Here is a 20,028-nt window from a genome sequence, read left to right on the forward strand (position 1 = left end):
ATTAAGTAATCGATTCCAGTAGACCAGCTCTGAATCTGCAGGTATTTAAACTTGGAGAAGCTCCAACCCCATTCTTGTTCGCAGAACTCCCAAGACACCAGTTTGCCATCCGGAAATAGGTCCTTCCATCTCTGGGGGCCCAACTCTTTTAATGGACGAGCCAAAGCATCCTTTGACCAAGGGGGAGACCCTGGTGCGTTCCAAATCAAAGCCATAAAGCTATAATATAGAATCTTTAATGCCCTTCTAATTCTGAACCACAGCTCTGCTAAGTCACGTAAAACCTTTAACCTGACCTTTTTGAAAAATTTTGGGTCAGCAAACTTATACAAAAACCCCTGCTCCTTAAAGTTACTATTTCTGAGCATTGCACAAAACATATTCTCAATATCTGAGTTTGTCGTGGTATTCAATAGCTTTCTACAGTTTTTTAACAGTAAGGCCCATGAATAGATTTGAAATTCCGGCACCGCCAATCTTCCCTTCACCAGTTTCCTCCTAGGCTTCTTCCAAGAGAGGCGCGGGCCTTTAGATGCCCACAGAAAGGCGCTAATCTGACTCTGCAACATTAGAAACCACTCTTTCTTAAATAACAAAGGAACTATTTCAAACAAGAAAGTTATCTTTGGTAAAATCATAATTTTCAAGAGATTCGTGCGGCCATACAGTGACAGTGGTAAATGTGCCCAACCTCGGAGCGTAGCACTAATCTCTTTTTTTAACTTAAAAAAATTAACTTTAGTAAGGTCCCTGATATCCTGTGTTATCCTGACCCCAAGATATCTCATCTCAGCCTTACTTCCAATTCCCTCGACATTCAGATTCCAGGCCATAACTTCAATTTTATCTCTATTGATGGCATAGCCTGAAACCACCCCAAACTCCTTAGTCAGTTCTAAAAGGCATTCCATTGACTGATGTAAATTAGGGGTATAAATGATTATATCATCGGCATATAGCCTGATCTTTTTTGACCAACCGTCAAATTTGAATGGGGGGATACTCTCTGCAGCTCTTATCTTGCATGCTAAGGGCTCAATATATAAATTAAAAATAAGTGGCGATAGGGGACACCCTTGTCTTGTCCCCCGCATAATTGGAACTGGTTGAGTTAAAATCCCAATTAACTAACACTCGGGATGTAGGAGAACGATATAAAGATGCGAGAGATCTACTTAAGTTCTGGCCCAAATTAAGATGTTTTATCAGAGCGTGCAAGTATACCCAGTTCACCCGATCAAATGCCTTGGCGGCATCTAACGCGATAACCGCCAAGGGAAGATCGTGGGCTGTGGCCAAATCCATGGCACCGATAAGTGAAAAAGTTAATTCCTTCAAATATCTGTCCTTTATAAAACCTTTTTGGTCTTCACAAATTAACTGTGGAATGACAAGACTCAATCTATCGGCCATGAATTTTGCAAACAATTTATAATTGCAGTTAAGTAGCGATAGAGGCCTATAGGAATCCATATACTTTGGCGACTTCCCTGGCTTATGTATTAAAATAATGTTTGCCTCATTCCACGAAGGAGGCAGAGAAGCCTTACCCCAAAAAATCTGGTTAAATAACTGGCAAATAAATGGTGACAGTATGCCTGACATCGATTTGTAAACTTCGGCCGGAAGACCGTCTGGCCAAGGTGCTTTACCTCTTTTTACTCCTTTATTAACCTGATCTACCTCTAACTGGGATATTTATTGATTTAGTATACCCTTAAGCTCGTCAGATAGCAGCTCCACAAACTCCAGCCAGCCCTTTAACGCCTGCTCTTCAACACTAAGATCCTCGTTGTAAAGTTTTACAAAGTATTCATGAAAAGCAGCCGTTATTCCTTTACTATCCTTAACCGTCGAATCTAACTCCTCAACTTTTATTTCTTTAATCAGATTACGAACTTGGTCTTTTTTCACCTTCCAAGCTAACAGTTTACTAATCGCCTCGCCATATTCAAAATGCGTGAGTTGACTGGCATCCCATTTCTCCTTAACCCTTTGACTCAAAATTCCCACTAAATCTGATTTTAACTGAGCTAACTCTTGCAGAATCTTCTCATGTACCACAGATCGACCAGAATTTACAATATCTCCCTCACACTGACGAAATTCCTTCTCCAAATCTGTAACCTTGCTATAATATAGCCTCCTCTTCTTCGCACCAAGGGCACCCAGTCTTCCCCGCAAAAATACCTTACATGTGTCCCAAACAATGTCAATACTGGCTGATCCCAAATTCTTTTCAGAGAAAACTTCCGTCTCCTCGCCCAAGGATTCCACTGCTTCCTGATCATAGAGGACCGTTCGATCTAACCTCCAGATTGAACCCGAGATGCCGTCCTCTATTTCCAGCGATAGTGTAATAGCTGAGTGATCCAACAGATGGACACCAACATGCCTCACATCGGTCACACAATCGACTAACCTGGAATCTAACAAAAAATAATCAATGCGAGATTTGTGATTATATATATTTATGTTCCAGCTTGACATTGTTCCAAAAAATTATCCACATCGAAACAAGTGCATTTTGTTGTTCCACATAATCTTTAGGAAAGCTGGAAACTTCAGTTGAACTGAAGCTCCCAGCTTCATCAGTGGCTCAATCCGCTTATCTAATTCCCATTGCCTGTTAGTGGTTACTGGGGACAAATCCGATCTTACCTCCACCTTTGCACCATCTACCTCAATGGTTTTCTTTTTAAGAGCGGCAGCCAGGATCTTTTCTTTTAACCCGTAAGTCAAGAAATTAATCAAAATCCTCCTAGGCTTTGGACGGTTCGGTTTCAACCTGAAAGGATCGCGATGCACTCTTTGGATGTCTCTTAGAATCTCCTCCTCACTATCCTCCAACTGCAATTCAGTTTTGAGAAGCTGTACTACATGTTTCTTAATATCCGCCCCCTCTCCGCCTTCTGGCAGTTTTAAAATCTTTAAGTTGTTCCTCTCCTGCATATTTTCCAATCTTTCTACTCTCTCTTCGTGTTCCCGATCCTTGCCCTTCATAGCATATTTCTCCTTACGATTGACCGTAACCGTCTCCCTAAGATCCTTCACTTCTGCCTCTAAAATATCTGTACGGGAGCTCAGAGCATCAAATTTATTCTCTAACAGACTGCAAGCAGCTCTGATATCTTCCTGATTTAACTTAGAAACCTCAAACCCCTTATGCAGATCAATACCTAATTTCTTCAAAAGAGCAATAACTGGAAGATCATCCCCTGCTAACTCAGAGCTCAACTCAAACTGTTACTCACCATGACAACTCGAGTGATTAATTTTCTCCACCTCAGCAGCCAAAAGGCCCGGGGTACTCGTATTCTCTGAAAACCCTAAGTCCTCCCCCAGGGTTAAAACACCAACATTTAAAGATGGGGCAAGCTGCTCTATACTATCCTCTGCGCTTCCAATTGGATCTGGTTGAGCCTGCGGACCAATTGGATCTGGTTGAACCTGCGGACCATATCCAACCTCCTCCGTATCTTTTTTTTATTAAACATTTTATTAGGTTTTTAAGGCACATAATCACAGCAATCAAAGGAACCCAAGGCCCCCCAATTGATCATACATAGCGCAACACTACAGAGCGTAATCATAGAAGCCCCTCTTCTGATGTAGACACAGCCTTATAGCCAACAATCCAACACTGGGCAGGCGGCGCACATTACCTCATCAATACCCGAACTAACTGTAAAAACAGACCACCCCTGTAGCCCCCCCTCACCCGTACCCAATAGAACGCAATACCCACCCTTAGACAGATCGTGAGACAGGCTCCCCAAACTCGCCCCCCCTCTCCGGGCAGCATCTGTTATGTCATTACCCCGACCCTCGAGGCCCTCTCCACACCTCCCAGTGGAGTAACTACTACTGCTCTACCCCCCCGGAGGGAGCCCCCCCTAAAGGTATCTGAAAGAGCTACTCAAACCACACTCCTCAGAAGTAGGAAATCAGCTAGTGTCTGTGCGGTGCACTGCCTCTCCCTCATCACTGGATTCGCCCCCAGCCCCCTCCTCCACATTTCTACCACTCATATGCATCTGGTACAACCCCCAAAAGTTTTTGGGGCGGCTCTTAAGAGGAAGCAGCTCGCTGTAATGTTCAGACTGCATGCAACAGTATAACATTTCATGTGCCCAGCATTTAGTTGTGGGTGTTGGGCCTCTCATCCAGCATAGGGCTACCACTCTTTTGGCTATGAGCATCCCATGTCTAATAGTCTGCGAACAGTCCGGGGCAACCTCCTGGAGTGACCAAGCAACGCCAGCACAGGGTCTGGTACCAGTTCAATCTCCACTATCCTGCTCAGCTCTAAGAAGATGTCCTCCCAATATGCTCTCACTCCTGGACACTGCCACGCCAGGTACAGAAAATCCGCCACGGAACATGGCACCTCTCGCATTCGGCCGTCTGGCAGAGGCCATATCTGTGCAGGCGTTCAGGGGTGTAATACACTCTATTTAAAAATGTAAAATGTATCAATCTATGCTTGACTTTAATCCGGGAGTCTCCTGAGGCGGAAAGCCGGGAGTGAATCTGACTATTTTAAAAATTATTGTGTGATACTCTGTATTTTTAGAACACTTCCTTGTGCACTAAAACAGCGCTCCTAGCGCTGCAACGAACGCTACCTGTCGCCATTACTGAGGGCGAGGCGCCACGGCGGACACGCCCACCTCAGCTGGCCACGCCCCCTCCTGTCACTATAAAGTGCGCGCAGCTGGAAAGCGCGACACTTTAATCCGGGAGTCTCCTGAGGCGGAAAGCCGGGAGTGAATCTGACTATTTTAAAAATTATTGTGTGATACTCTGTATTTTTAGAACACTTCCTTGTGCACTAAAACAGCGCTCCTAGCGCTGCAACGAACGCTACCTGTCGCCATTACTGAGGGCGAGGCGCCACGGCGGACACGCCCACCTCAGCTGGCCACGCCCCCTCCTGTCACTATAAAGTGCGCGCAGCTGGAAAGCGCGACACTTTAATCCGGGAGTCTCCTGAGGCGGAAAGCCGGGAGTGAATCTGACTATTTTAAAAATTATTGTGTGATACTCTGTATTTTTAGAACACTTCCTTGTGCACTAAAACAGCGCTCCTAGCGCTGCAACGAACGCTACCTGTCGCCATTACTGAGGGCGAGGCGCCACGGCGGACACGCCCACCTCAGCTGGCCACGCCCCCATGTCTCCTCTCCCACATACATAAAAAATGTGTCTCGCTAGGAAGCGCAGCGGACGGGCGCAGCGGGCGCGCCGTCAGCGCGCCGAAGGCGCGCCTAAGGCAAGCCCGTCTGGGCCCGTCCGGGCCTTGACCGGGCCTAGGGCCAGTCCCCCTGCCTCCTCCATTAGCCCTGTCCGCACCTGCTGGACCCCTGCCCAACTTCACTTACTTAATACGCGCCTTTGCCCGACCAGCTCTCGCTGCATCCCAAACCACCTGGAGACCGCTCATTACCATTGCTCACAATGCAATTTCTCTCTCCCGCCATGCCAACCATGTCTCTTCCCATGCCCCCCACTACAGCTATCCTCCTCTTATCAGTACACCCTGCAAGCAGGTTTGATCAATTGCCGTTCTCTTCCCCGTCACGCCAATGACATCTGGATGTCCATCTCATCTGATGAATGGGATATTCTCTTTCTCACTGAGTCTTGGATCACAGACTCCTCCTCGCCGGATATCTATCTGGCTATCCCCCCAGGTTATGACATCAAGGGCCAGATGTAGGTAGCCAAATACCGGTCGGTAACGGCCGAATTCGGCCGTTACCGACCGGTATTTGGCTTTTGAGATGTAGGTGCCTGAAAACAGGCCATTTCGGTAATTTTACCGAATCTGTAAATATACCGGTCGGTAAATTTACCGACCGGTATATTTACAGAATCGGTAAAATCGAGATGTAGGTGGGACTCTTCTGAGTCCCACAAGCCCTACAAAATCGGTATTTTACCATCAAATACAAGTTGATGGTAAAATACCGATTCAGGTGTGCATGCACATGTGTGCATGCACACCTATGCCATATGACAGGCAGACCTGCCCTTAGGGCAGGTATGCCTGCCACATGGCACCTGAACCCGTTTTGGGGGTGCTAGAGGGTGTCAAAGTGACACCCCCTGCACCCTTGTGAAATTCGGTATTTACCGATTCGGTAAATACCGACCGGTAAATGCCCAATCATTCCTATGGGCTTCAAAGCCCATAGGAATGAATGGGCATTTACCGGTCGGTATTTACCGAATCGGTAAATACCGAATTTTACCGATTCAGTAAATGCACATCTGTATTTACCTACATCTCGGTACTTATATTTTACCACTTCTTAAATACCGAATCGGTATGATTCGGTATTTAAGAGGTGGTAAAATAATTTTACCTACATCTGGCCCCAAATGCTTAAACCGGGCTGGAGGTAAGTCTGGAGGCGGTCTAGCCGTCATTTTTAAATCCTCTTTCCAGCTGACTTTCACTAAACTTGCGGATATAGGTACAATCGAAGCCATGTACTTCTCCGTTTCCGACTCTGCGGCAGTCATTCTGGCTGGCACATTAGTTTATAATCCCCCTCCCGCCACCTCCCCCTCCCTCACTGCCCTCGTCCACCAACTAGCTGACTTATCTATTAAACATCAAAACTTCATTGTCCTGGGTGATTTTAACCTTCACATAGACAATTTGTTCTGTGCGAAGGCAACCAACCTGGTGGATACTATGGAGAGCCTCAATCTCAAGCAACTAGTTGTAGGTCCCACGCATGTGGCAGGCCATACTCTGGACCTTATATTCGCCAATTTTCCACTCATCACTGTTCTCCAGCCTCTCCCTCTGACCTGGACCGATCATTACCTCATTCCATTCTCTCTCACCCTGGGACGAAAATCTGCCCCAATGGCCCCAAGGAAGGAGCTGGGAAGAAAGTGGCACAAGGTTACTTGCGCCACCTTGGACCCGCTATTCCACTTTCAGTCGGAGTACCTCTCCCCGGACATTGATAAAAATGTTTCTAGGTTGAATTCCACTCTCCTTGAAGCGATTGATTCTATCGCCCCCCAGAAAATTATCACCTCCACTAGGTCGCGACCCTCTGCTCCCTGGTTCTCCACTTCCCTTCGGGAGGAGAAAAGTAGATGCAAGGCTCTCGAACGTAAGTGGAGACTCAACTACGACCTCGAAGCCAAACATCTATATAGGACGGCCCTAAAACAATTCCTTAAACATAAAAAAAGCGCGATGAAAGACCACTTTGCCTTTCAAATTAATAAAGCTAAAAACTCATCTAAAACGCTTTTTAGCATTGTTAAAGACTTTACTAACCCTCCGGCCAGGGCTCCCCAGAATACCGCTAGTCAGGCTCTCTGCGAGGGACTCTCAGACTACTTTCTTGAAAAGATCAACAAACTCTGTGTCTCCTTCCCCACAGAGTCTGTCACCCTGCCCTCTCCCACTAGTCCCTCAGAGTTACCGTCCTTTCTTTCATTTAATAAACTTAACCAGGACGAGGCTATCAGACTACTCATTCGTTGTAAATCCGGTGCCCCCTCTGATGTAATCCCCGCAAAAATCATGGGAGAACTGGCGCCCTCACTTGCCTGCCCCTTCCTTTCCGTCTGGAATGCCTCCCTTCACCATGGCTTCTTCCCTACTACCTGGAAGGAGGCTCTGGTGATCCCTATTCTAAAAAAAGCAGACGCAGACCCCACTGTCTTCGCTAATTACCGTCCCATCTCCCTTCTTCCTAAACCCGCCAAAGTCCTGGAAAAAGCTGTGCAGCTTCAACTTACGGAATACTTAGAAGACCATTCTCTGCTGCATGGATCACAATCCGGATTCAGAGCCGGATTCAGCACTGAGACGGCCCTGCTGGAAGTATCTGAAACCATCCGAGAATGCGTGGACAGGGGCGAGGAGGCCATGCTGGTTCTCCTCGACCTGTCCGCAGCATTCGACACGGTCGATCACCACATCCTTCTTGACCGACTCAAGCAGATAGGCATTGGTGGCACTGCCCTCAGCTGGATCGAGTCCTTCCTCTCATCCAGAAGTCAAAGGGTATTGTTGCGTCCCTTTAAGTCAGAGAAAAAACCTCTGACATGTGGGGTGCCGCAGGGCTCCGCCCTCAGCCCCCTGTTCTTCAACGTCTATCTTACTCCCTTGGCTGACGTTGTGGAGTCTTGCGGAGTCAGGGTGGTCTCTTACGCTGACGACACACAGCTGGTGTTCTCCTTCAGGGACCACTCGGACTCCGCATTCATCAATTTTCGCCAATGCCTCAATAACATCAGTGTCTGGATGACCGCGAACCACCTCAGATTGAATGCAGATAAAACGGAGGTTCTGTTTTTCAATCAGAAAACCTCCATCCCCTCCTCTTGGTGGTGGCCCACGGCGCTTGATCCTGCCCCGTCCCCCGTGCACTCGGCGCGGAATCTTGGTTTTCAATTTGATGACTCCCTGTCATGCAAAACCCAGGTGAATAAAGTCACTTCCGCCTGCTTTATGAAACTACGCATGATCAGAAAAATCCTTCCCTATCTCCCCCTGGATTCCCGCCGTACAGTCACCCAAGCCCTCATCACGTCCCACTTGGACTATGCCAATAGTCTCTATGCTGGGGCCCCCCAGTACCTGATAGGCCGGCTGCAGATTATCCAGAATGCTGCAGCCAGACTGATCGGTAATATCCCGTACCGCCAATCTGTTTCTGCCTACCGGAGGGAACTCCACTGGCTTCCAGTGGCTAGCCGCATTCAGTTTAAGGTCCTCACCCTTACCTATCGAGCCGTCAACGGCTGCGGACCTACCTATTTGAAAAAACGGGTTTCGATATCCCGCTCCACCAGATCCCTGAGATCTAATGACCTCCGCCTTCTGATCGCGCCCCGTTTTAGACTATCTAGAACTGGTGGCAGAGGGTTCAGCGTCATTGCTGCCAGACTGTGGAACTCCCTCCCAATTGAGCTGAGATTCTGTCCCTCTGAATCCATCTTCCGAGCCAAACTTAAAACCTGGCTCTTCTCCGGACTTTAGTCTCTCCACTGTTCCTTCTGCTTCACTCCCCCTCTCCCTTGGTAAACTCTGGATTTTAGCGCCGGGACACCCCTTCGGGGGTAGCTGCGCGCTCTACAAACTACATAAAATAAAAGAAACCCGCCTAGTATTTACGCAGCAGTAACGCCAAATATCATCGTCTATTGTGAGTAATAAATCTTTTTGCCAAGCCAGCCTGGCCACCGTGTATTGAAGTTCCCTGTGTGATATCGCTATTTTGTAGAGGTTGGTAATCAGCTTGTGAGGGGACTCAGTCTACACCACATAGGAGAGTTCAAGAACCTCCGGCAGTTCGGCTAGGTCGTCCCCCAGCTGCTCCAGCAATGCCCTGCGCACTCTATGATACTGAAAGCATAGCAATAAGGAGTCCTCCCCCCCGCCGCTCACCGCAACCTGATCCCAAGTCTTAACCTTCTCGTCCTGAAAGAGGTCCCTTGCCAGCTCGATTTTCAGTTTGTGTAGAGCCGCTATCACCCCTTTGTCTCTGCATGGGGTCAGCCACTGGGCCCACTCAACCGGCATGCTGTGAGAGTATAGCAACGCTCCGCCCTGCTGCTGCAGAAGGCAATGCCATGCATGATTGGTGGCAGTGATGGAATCTAGATTCTCAGTCCTACGATCCATCGGTCGAAAAATTGTGGCCGGGAGCAAGAGGGGATCTGCGAATACCCTCTCCATCTGGACGTGTGGGATGGGCGCGTCACCATGAACCCAGGCATGCAAGTGTGCCCCCTGAGCTACCCTGTAATAAAGTTCCAGGTCTGGGGCACCCAGGCCCCCCATGCTGTACGGTAGCGCGAGAACCTTCCAACGCACCCTCTGCTGCTTACCAGCCCAGGCGAGCTTAATCATGAATTGTGTCAGCCTCTGGAAAAATACCCGGGGCAATACCATCGGTAGATTAGTGAACAGGAACAGCATTCTGGGGAGCACCACCATCTTCATGATCGAGATGCGACCCAGCAGCAAGAGAGGGAGCTTGCACCAGGCCTCTACATCATCCTCCAGTTTGCTAACTGCTACACCGTAATTCTCCTTGAGCACTATAAGTCCGTGTGAAGCCGTATACCCAAATATCTAATCGAGTCCGAGGTCCACTGCAGCGGAAACTCGATATCGAATTCCTGCATAATCGGAGTGAGAGGGAAGGCCACCGACTTCTCCCAGTTCACTTTCAAGCCTGAAAGGGCACCGTAGCGTACCACTTCCCTAAGCATTAGCGATAAATTATGTTCTGGGTCGCAGACATAAAGTAAAGTGTCGTCCGCATACATGGACACCACGATCCTATAGGTAGAGAAATCTATGCCCTCGTGGCCCTGGTATTCCCGCAGTGCGCACGCTAGCGGCTCCGCCACCAAGGCATACAGCAGAGGGGACAGCGGGCAACCCTGGCGGGTCCCCCTGCCGATAGAGAAGGAGTCTGTGACCAAATCCCCGAGGCGAACTCTGGCCATCGGTCTGTTGTACAGGGATCCTATCATTTGCAGAAACAGCAAAGCCAGCCCCATCCGCAGCAACACCCGCCGCTTAAAAGGCCACTCCACAGAGTCAAAGGCCTTCTCCATGTCAAGGAACACGGCAACAGCCTTCGTGTCCTGTCTGACGTGTTGCATAGTACCGAGGACCGTTCGTATGTTATGTGTTAGGTTCCTGCTCAGGATAAAACCCGCCTGTTCCGGAGCAACCAGCAGAGGGGCCAGGAGCGCCAGACGATTTGCCAGCACTTTGGCAAATATTTTCGTGTCCACGTTCAGTAGGGAGAGAGGTCTATACGAGCTACACTCATCAGGCGCCTTACCCGGCTTGAGGATAGTAACCATGATCGCCTCCCTCATGGACTGCGGCATGCTCCCGTCTACGCAGATGTCATCGAACAGGGTCGATAGATGTGGGAGTAATTGATCCTGATACGTCTTATAAAACCCCACAGTGAGCCCGTCCGCTCTTGGGGCACTGCTCAACCTCATACCCGCCAGGGCCTCAACAATCTCATCCTTCTCAATAGGAAGCATTAGGAATTTCCTATGCGTATCAGTTAAAATCAGGAGTTCTATATGCTCCAGGTAGTCAAGGGTTTCGTCGTCTAGGTTCCCGCACTTAGAGGAGTACAAGTCCGCGTAATAACTTCTAAACCTCTCCGCTATGTCAGCCTCGTCTGTGAGGGCCTCCCCCTCCTCAGTCCTGATTTCCATAACCTGTGGCCTGCCCCTCCTCCCCTTCAGCACCCTCGCGAGGACTGAGCTAGGCCTCTCACTCTCTCTGTACGTGCGGCCACCGCGTACTTACCCCTATGTTTGATCTCCCTGTCTGCTTCCTCATGGTATTCGGCTAGCAAAGATTTGATATCCTCCTCTGTAGCCGTGTCCTGGGCTCCCCGCTGCAGCTCTTCTAAGTGAGCTAAGCGCATCTCCAATTCCGCCAATCTTTGTCGAATGGACCTAAGGACCCCGGAGTGCTTAGACATAGCGATGCCCCGTATATAAGCCTTAAATGCCTCCCATACTGAGTGAAAACTATCCACTGAGCCTATATTCGTTTCAAAATACACCTCAATAGCCTCCGCTAGCTCTCCTCTGAATATCGGATCTAAGAGTGAGAAAGGCGGGAATCGCCAGGTGAACGGTGGAATCGTTTTCTTAGGAGTGGCCAGCACTAACAGGATAGGCGAGTGGTCCGACAGGGTTCGCGGGAATACCCTACAGTCGCGTATCTGTCCCACCAGTGAGGCTGACACCAGCCAGTAGTCAATGCGGGTGTAGATGTCGTGGTAGGCCGAGTAGTGTGTATATCCTCCCTGAGCTGCATGTTTCACTCTCCACACATCTTCTAAGTCTAAACTGGTGATCACGCTATGCAATGTTAGGGCAGCAGCAGTGGGTCTACGGGCTGTGCCTGACGATCTGTCCAGAGCCGGATCTATTACCATGTTAAAGTCCCCTCCCCACAAGAAATGGGCCCCATTGTAGTCACGTGCAAAATGCCGGGGAATCATAGTTAGGATCATATACATTAACTATAACTAAGTCCAGCCCCAGTCCTTTGCACCTCGATATCACAAAACGACCAGCCGTGTCTGCTCTCCAGAGCTCTAGTGTAAATTTCAATTTGGGGTTCACCCAGGTCAGCACCCCCCGTGCATGCGTAGTGAAGCCCACCACCGTGATGCACCCTTCCAGACCCCAGCAATGTAACATCCTGCTCTCTAGTGGAAGGTGGGTTTCCTGGAGGAGTGCCACATCTACTTGGTGTCTCTGTAGGTAGCTCAAGATCTTCCTCAACTTATGATAATCATTTAGATCCCGAACATTCCAAGTGAGGGCTCTAACGGAGTCAACAGGTCTAGGGTTCACTGGGTCAGCCGTACCCGCCATTGCTTTCCATTCGAACCATCGTGTGTTCCCACACTCTGTGTGTTTTTGCACCTTGCTCTGTGCATAAAAACCAAATCTTTTCTCCCCAACTGCTCAACCACCACCCCAAACACACTCTCTTCCCCTACCCCCACCCACAGCAGACCACCCCAACCTGGCCGTGCAGTATCCCCGTCCTCCCTCCCCCCCCACCCTTAACTCCCCAAACTGGGAGATCCACAGGGGGGTCATCTGGGTGCATAGCACACGAGGGCCGAGGTTACTCAACAACCAACCAAGAATTTGTCTATGCCAAGCACCAAACGCCCTACTCCGTCCTCCCGTTGTGCCAATTTACATGCATCCAATAATACCAGATCGAACAGATCTCTCTGTAGATCACTTAAGCATTTGAAAGTTTCACAGTTGCCAAAGCTCCGCCCCTCACATCGATTATACCCAAAGATGCGTACCGGCCAGTCATGTGCAACACCCTAGCAACCTTGCAGTCATTTTCAGACAAGTGCTTGCAGGAGATAACCCCATTATATCTTACTCTTGTCAAGGCCTTCAGGGCCACCAGGTCTTCTTTTCCACCCCCCCTCCCAACAACCTGCCTTCTCGTCCAACATTTAAAATGTCACCATGCTTCCGGCTACACTGCTGCTGTTGCCCCTCGCCCCCTCAGGCACTCCGCATCACTAAAAAGTCATTCCTGTTCATCCAACTGGCTGCCGTTCTCCTCCCCTTCCTGGGGTCTTACTGAGCCACTGCGGTGCTCCCTCATCCACACCTTCAGGGCCTGCTTCAGGATCTTCGGGTCTGTGAAGATATGGGATTTCCCTTGACGATTGACATACAGTTTTGCAGGATACAACATGGCGTAATTGAGGCCCAAGTTACGCAGCTGCCTTTTATACGGGACAAAGTGTTTCCGGGCTTCCTGCACTCTTGCTGTAAAGTCAGGATAAAGCGATATCTCAGAGCCCTCGTACTGCAGTGACTTCTTGTCCCTTGCCAATCGCAATGCGGCATCTCTATCTCTATCATTTAGTAGCTTTGCGATTATGGGGCACGGTGGAGCGCCAGGCCTAGGGCGAGGGCCCAACGAGCGATGCAACAGACATAGTAGAAAAAGCTCCCTCCCCGAGCAGAGTCACCAGACTCCTCCATATCTACCGAAAGCACCTGAAAGCGATTCAGGCTCAAGTGTTGAAACCAGTCCAACAGATTTACCTGCCGGGTAACCCTATCGCCCTCCAACCTGCAATTTTTGGTCGGGCTAGCCTAAATAGATTTAGAGGCAGCTGCTGTGTTAGTTGGATTAGTGTCAGGGACCTTGGCACAACTTTAAAAAATGAGGTAAGAGAGGGTTTTGTATTAATCCTACGCTTCAGTGAGCCCACCTTCCCCAGCTTATTACACCTGCTACCCTGTTTGCTGTTTTTCCTTACTGTATTCTTAGCCTTAATCTCACTAACTCTCTCAGTACTAGGTTTGGGTGAACTACTGTGCTTAACTAACAGCTTCTCAAGCCCCCCCTCCCTGCACTCCTCAAAGCATATCTAGAAACCCCCTTCCAACCTGCTGTAGGCAGGGACTCCGAATATGCAATGCCCGAAGATTCCCCTGTACCTCCCAAGTCCTGTAGATCAACCTCCACGTTTAAAAACAGGGAAAAGCTTCTCCTTGGCTACTTTATCAGAAACAAATGTCGCCCTGCCTCTCCCACTAGCGCTTCCTCCCGAAACAAAATCCGAGAGGCAGTGCGACGGCCGCTACCCAGCTCAAACGCTGCTCTCTCCCAGCAGAGCACTGTCTCCCCTGCTCGCTCCGCCTCCTTCCCAGTCCGAAAACCCGTAGCAGCTGGAGCCGCCATGCAACGCCATTCACCGCCGGGGCCGTAATCCACTAGAATCCGCCAAAAAACACGGAGAAAAGACCCTCTGTGGTAAGCGCCTCTCTCTGCGTTGTCACCCGCTCATGCCCGTCCCGAGCAGAGCTTTAGAATGTCGCCTCCGCACCACCGCTGTTACCAGCACCCGCGACCTGCACCTAGCTGGCCGCCATGTTTTCCCGATGACTACTTACTAATTTTGGCTCTTCGCATGCTTCGTTCCTCGCCAGTCCGTCGCCAAACATGTAGTAAAGATCCACACTAATTCCAGTTTATTCTTCTTTATTTTAAAATCTACTTACTAATTTTAAAATAAAGAAGAATAAACTGGAATTAGTGTGGATCTTTACTACATGTTTGGCGACGGACTGGTGAGGAACAAAGCATGCGAAGAGCCAAATGTCGGATTCCTAAGGTGAACTATGGAATCAGCTCTGTTTATGGAGCATTTCTGCTGATGATTATCGGAAGAACATCTAAAAGAAAAATGGGAGAGTATTTTGCTGGAGTCTCTGACGTGTGCATGCTGTAAGTCGTGAGGTTCGGGGAACTGAATACATCGATCTTACATTTCAAGTAAGTGTGGTGCCGATAGCACGCCTTCATTAAAGTTTGGCAACCGTCAGGTCTGCGAGACCATTTCCGGCATGCTCCACTGTCCTTTTGAAAACCGCATTTTCCGCGCTCTGCAGTTCCGTCTACTTGGCCTCACAGCATCTGTGACGTCTACGCGGTACCTGGCGCTACTCCCACGGGGTCAATCTATGTCAGGGTGCGCAAAGGTCACACACAGCGACCATTTTGGATCGCTTTGATAACCATTACAGCAGCGCATCGACATCGGAATGACAATTACAGGATTCGGCGATTTCACCTCAAGGAATTTAACGGTACTTAATTTTCCTGAAACATTTATTACAAGGGTGCTGTTCAGTGTACATTTTAAATCAGTTTTAAAAAACAAAACTGTATGCTATTTTCGAGATTAAAGCTCTGTACTTTACACATAAGGAACAAGCACAGGGCAGCAACAAATATCATTTATTTTGTGCATTTGTGTTATTATCATACTGCTTCTACATGCCTACTACTAGTACAAGTGTTTCTACGGGGAAAACCTCTGGCCATGCAATGCACATTAATTCTCCTAGAGAATTCTTATCTGTACCAGGTGAACCACCTGTTGTGTGGAGTGACTGGAAGGAGTACTTACTTAATTATATTGCAAATCTTGAAGCTGTTAGTGGTACCTTTTCACCTGAGAGAAAAAAAAGAATTCTCATGTTATGTCTTGGCTTAGAGGGACTTTGTATCTATAATCAATTACAGAAGCAGGACAAAGTTGGGGGAGACATGGATGTATTCAAAGCAGCTATTCTTAATTTGGATGACCATTTTTTGCCAAGCGTGTGTATTGAAGTTACGAGACATTCTTTCTTTCAAAGAAAACAAGACAAATACGAGAGCATTGAGGAGTACATAGCAGCATTAAAGAAACTTGCCGCCAAGTGCAAATTTGCTCAACTACATGATGAATTTGTACGGGATCAGGTTGTCATGTGTACAAACAACAAAAACATACAAGATAGGCTATGGGTAGAAGGTGAGGGTACATTAAAAGACATTGTTTCAATGGCTAAAAAAGCAGAACTTTTGGAACGTTGTGTTAAGGCTTAGTTAGCTAACGAAAAAAAAGAAAGTGAAGTTGTGAGTAAAATTTCTGAAGGAAAAGCCAGTCATAAGACCAGCAAAGATTTTGAGGTTGTGGGCAATAAGAAAGAAAGTGTTAAATTCAAGAAAGACACTAATCTAGTATGTGGCAGTCATTTTCATTCAGCCAATTTTTCTAAATGTCCGGCAAGATCGACCAAATGTTTAGTGTGTGGTATCATAGGACACTTTGCAAAGATTTGTAGAAGGAACATGTATAGAAAAAACGAAATATAAACTATCCTGCATTCAAGAAGAAGAATTTGACACTAGTTCTACTTCCAAGTGAAGAGGATGTACAAACACAAACCACCATGAAAAAGAAAGTCATTTTAAACATCTCAGACGTTTCTTCCACTAAACCCATGTGTCAAGTTTCTTTGGGTGGTGTGTCTATCCAGTTGGCTGCTTACTCAGTCTTACCTTATACTATTATTGCTCAACATGTTTGGGAGAAACAATGCATCTCTCAAAAAGGTAGTTGTCTAGAACCTCGTGGTATTAACCCTGAAAGCTATACAGGCGAGAGAATTTATATTCAAGGGCTCAGATTACTTATTTTTCGATTCAAAGTCAGGCATGCCACTGGAAAGTTATATGTTGCTAAAGAAGGACCATCAGTCCTAGAGTGGAAAGACCAAAATAACCTGATAATCATTCTTGACCCCATTAGCAAGGAACAAATATTAATTTCTTGTGACACTAAAAAATGGGTCCTTGATGAGTTTCCTTTTGTTTTCTCAGGCCAAATGGGAAAACTCAAAGGTTTTACTCACCAAATTCGACTCAAAGATAGTGCTGTGCCAAAGATACATGAAGCACGCACCATACCTTTCATCATAAGAGCAGAAGTCAAATCGGAATTAAATAAATTGTTAAATTCCAATGTAATTGAAACAGTTGAAGCAGCAGAGTGGGTTTCTCCATTGGTCGTTGCTTGCAAGGCCAATGGAAAGGCCCACTTATGTGTGGATTTGAGATACTTAAACAACCACATACTTGTTGATCAATATCCACTGCCTAAGATTGATGAAATACTGTCACTAACACGACAAGCTAAATGGTTTTCCACGTTGGACTTATCAGCAGCATATCATCAGGTTGTTCTTGATCCTGATAACAGACATTTAACAACATTCTGTACTCTTTTTGGTTGTTTCAGGTTAAAGTGTATGCTGTTCGGCTTAGCGTCAGGTTCTGCGGTTTTCCAAAGGTTGATGTCTAGGCTCTTTGGTCATATGTCTGAAGTCATTTTTTTCCAGGACAACATTTTAGTCATGAGTAAAAGCAAATAACATCATGATACCCTTCTCAGGGAAGTTCTTAAGATCTTGGAGGTCAATGGTCTAGCTGCTGAGATAAACAAATGTAAGTTTGCAGAAAAATCTGTTACATATTTAGGGCATGAAATTAGTGACATGGGCATCAAACCTAAAACAAAATTGGTTGATGCAATCTTTAATTCTCCGGCACCCAAATCGAAGGACGAACTTAGATCCTTTCTAGGATTAGCTGAATGTTATTCAAAGTTTGTCAATCAATTCTCCACAGACAACTTATGAGATGTGTTTATTGATGAGGAATAAGACCCCATTTGTTTGGAGTGATGGGTGCCAGAAAGCGTTTCATGAAATAAAGTCTGCTATTGCAAATGCGCCTACTCCACAAGGTTTTGACCCATCGGCTGGTAAGTATCTCACCACTGATGCAAGTGGTACTGGTATGAGTGGTGTTCTCTCACAGATGTCCACTCAGGGTGTAGAAGTTGTCATAGTCTTTGCCTCAAGCTCGCTCTCACCATGTGAGGAGAAATATTCAGTCATCAAGACTTTGGCTTGCGTATGGGCAATGGAACACTTTCGCCAAATTATTTGGGGCAAAACGTTTACTCTCTAGTCTGATTATAAACCTTTAACTAAATTACTGACAACTGAAGGGTTGTGCAGGGCTTCAGCAAGAATAGCAAGGATGTCTATGAGACTTCAGGACTATGTATATGAAGTACAGTATGTTCCCGGAGTCAAAAACGTAATTGCAGATTTCCTTAGCAGACTTTCCCTACCTCTCAAAGAAATTGATCAGAGTTCATGGAATGATATTGTGGGGCTGGAGTATTTTCTGATTCATGTGGCTTTTGCAGGGATGAATGGGAACTAGAGTCTGCAAGGATGAAGTCCTAAAGATTGTCAAGGATAAAATTACTATTGGTTGGTCTGCACAATCCAAATCTGACCCACAAATTAGACCATTCTGGGAGGTCAGAAATTAATTAAGCGTTGATGCCAATTTTGTGTGCCGTGGTGAGAAACTTATTCCACCTAAAGCAACTCGGCCAAAAATTATTGATATTGGACATGAAGGTCACCCTGGAGTTTCCAGAACTAAGAGAAATATTAAAGCTTTGTACTGGTGGCCTGGTGTTGATTCAGAGATTGAAAGACGTGTTCGAGAATGTGTAAATTGCGAGTGCGCAGACTAAAGTAAGAAAACTCTTAATCCACCAATGTCCTCTTTAGGGTCCCCCAGGTTACCATGGGAAGAATTGGCCTTAGATATTATGAAGCCTATCATGTGGCAAGATGGTACATGTAAGCATATTCTAGTTTTAGTGGACTTATTTTCAAGGTGGATTGAGGTGAAAGTAGTTGAATGAATTGACACTGAGGTCGTGATCAGATTTTTGGATTAATGTTTTATCAGAGAAGGATTGCCCGCTTCTATTCTAACTGACAACGGTGTGCAGTTCAAATCTGATGCTATGAATAGGTTCATGGAGACCACTGGTATAAATCAAAAGTTCACAGCTCTATACCATACTAGGGGAAATTCTGTTGTTGAAAGAGTCAACAGTCATAAAAGGAACATTACAACTTGCTAACAAGGGAAAGAAAAACTGGAATGCAGAACTAGACAAAATTATATGGTCATATAGAAAAACTGTTCATGACACATGTGGGGAGAGTCCTTTCGGACTCATGAGAGGTAGATTTCCATATTGCAAGATTAATCCTGTATGGATGGGCAGAAGTAAAAAGTACGCATGGGACAGCACAAAGGTTAGATAAAACATTTACAAATCGCAATGTAAGAACAAAATGTATTTTGATGCAAAGCATGGCACCAAGAATGTGTTTTTGAAGGTTGGTCAATTAGTAAGAATTAAAACTGCAAAGAAAGTCGGAAATTTACAACCACGTTTTTCTGAACCTAGGACTGTCACCAAGGTAATGCACAACACAGTGATGTTAGATGTTAGTAGCATTCACCACATGAGCCACATTGTCTTGGCTCGACTTTCTGGGTTAGAAAACTTGTCTAAAGAGGGAGAAGTTGGTCTTGACTACTGGTGGTTAAGACCTATCACAGGCTCTGATTCAGTAACTGGTCAAGACGGATCCCTGACAGAATATCGACAGTCAAAATATCGACTTGCCAAAATATCGAGGTAAAAATATAGAATGCCAGAATATCGACTTCCTATCTACAAACAGGTAAGTACAAAAATATCGACAGTCAAAATATCGAATTTTTTAAATATCTTAAAAGTAATTTTAAAGTAATATAATAATAAATATAATTAATTTAAACATACTTAAAATACTTAAATAAACTTAAAATTAATAAATAATTAATTTTTTTAAAACATATATATAAATATATATATTACCTACTGGCGGTCGCCAGTAGGTATATATAGTTAGGATTTTTTCTCTATGGGTTTTTTGAAAATTCTATGTCTAATAACTTTGGCGTTTGTGGACGGAATTGGCTGAAATTTTCAGGAAAATGGCACATTTTGTTTCTGAGCAGCCCCTGAAAATCGGGGGGGGGGTTCGTCCAGGGGGGGTTGAGAAAAAAGGGGGGTCCCAAAACGTGTTTTTAACATTGAGTTTTCCATAGGGCGGTTGGCCTCACTTTTAGCCCGAACGGCTGAATGGATTTGCACGAAACTTGGCAAAATTGTAGGGACTGGTAGCCCGATGTGCCTTTTGTAGGTCTCAATATATGTGCTACAGTGGATTTTG

The sequence above is a fragment of the Lissotriton helveticus genome, chromosome 3_1 (genome assembly GCF_964261635.1).
Source record: "Lissotriton helveticus chromosome 3_1, aLisHel1.1, whole genome shotgun sequence".
Classification (NCBI taxonomy): Eukaryota; Metazoa; Chordata; class Amphibia; order Caudata; family Salamandridae; genus Lissotriton; species Lissotriton helveticus.